General features: G+C 38.4%; 1 long non-coding RNA gene across 1 annotated transcript; it reads right to left on the reverse strand.

The window, feature by feature from the left end:
* LOC125595212 lies at positions 1-1,292 on the reverse strand. The gene is made up of 3 exons (XR_007330102.1): positions 961-1,292; positions 572-720; positions 1-487 (listed from the first exon to the last, which is right to left on the reverse strand). It is a non-coding gene; the product is annotated as an uncharacterized LOC125595212 (long non-coding RNA).

Below are 1,292 nucleotides of genomic sequence, written 5' to 3' on the forward strand. Positions count from 1 at the left end.
TGAGAAGAAAGAACAAAAGCTTATTTATACAAGTTTGTGACACATTACAAGATATTATTTATTCATTACAATGAGCTCTTGTCTGTGACAGAAGACAACATTACACTGACCACATTACACTGACCTCTTGTCTGTGACACAAAACAACAAGATATAAGAATGAAAATAGAATCAAGTTAAGAGTAGTGGAGTTATCCTACGTGTTTCTTGAGACTTTCAAGACTAATAGAGCCATCAACGCAGTACATGAACTCAACTAAAGCCTCAATTTCTTCGTGTTTCATCTCGGAGAAAGTGATTGTCTCTAGCTTAGATGAAGCCTTGAACTCGTCTGATTACATAATCTTGGATAGCACTAGAGGCCGCCTCTGCAGAGGTGAATGAAACAAACCCAAACCCCCTCGACCAGTGTTTTTACTTTCAACAACATCATCGTATTTTCTGAAAGCTTCTCTTAAGCTATCCTCATTCATTCCATACTCCATACCTTGCCATATAGCAAAATCATTCATAAAGTTAGCAAAAACATAGCATAACAAGTAACCACTAGACAATCTAGAGCTAGACCAACCTCTGATGAAGAGCTTAGAAGATGACATGCACCTTATCGCCTGAAAAAGGGAAGGACTTGATAAAGAACAATTAGCAGTGAGCTGTTTGCTCGTCGTCTGCTTCAATACGTTTCCAAATTTACTCAGAAAAGCCATCGCCTTTATATATCTAAGATGGAATCAAAACTTAACCCTGGTTAAGGAAAATCACTAATGTAAACCACAATGATCATATCATTCCCCTCAAGAACAACAATCAAAGCTTTTAAATTTGACTCAAATCAGAGACGAGAGATGTCCAAAAAAAAAAGAAAACAGAGACGAGAAAACCTTTAAAATAGCTAAAGAAAATCAAAGGTGATAACTTGATGGGTTTATGTGAAGGAAAATGACAGTGACGAGTAGGTACCTCTCTCAACACTTGACTTGCTTCCTCTGTGATTCTTTTAGCTTCTCTTAAGATTTTAACAGAAAAAAGTTCGTTTGTGGATTGTGGTGGGTTTCGATCCTTCTTCTGACGGAGAAGATGGAGGAGACGTCGATGGTGGGTTTCGTCCGTCGTCGTTGGTGGGTTTCGTCCGTCGTCGGTTTGGATCCTTTCGTAGACGGAGATCACGACGAGAAGCGATGAAAAAGTAAAGAAAGAGAGAAAAGAAAAAAAATTGATTAAATGGGATACTGACACGTGGTTGGAAAACCACTCTAACGATCGATCACAAAAATCACTAACTAAGGATCGGT

The sequence above is a fragment of the Brassica napus genome, unplaced genomic scaffold (assembly GCF_020379485.1).
Source record: "Brassica napus cultivar Da-Ae unplaced genomic scaffold, Da-Ae ScsIHWf_1006;HRSCAF=1412, whole genome shotgun sequence".
NCBI classification, from domain to species: Eukaryota; Viridiplantae; Streptophyta; class Magnoliopsida; order Brassicales; family Brassicaceae; genus Brassica; species Brassica napus.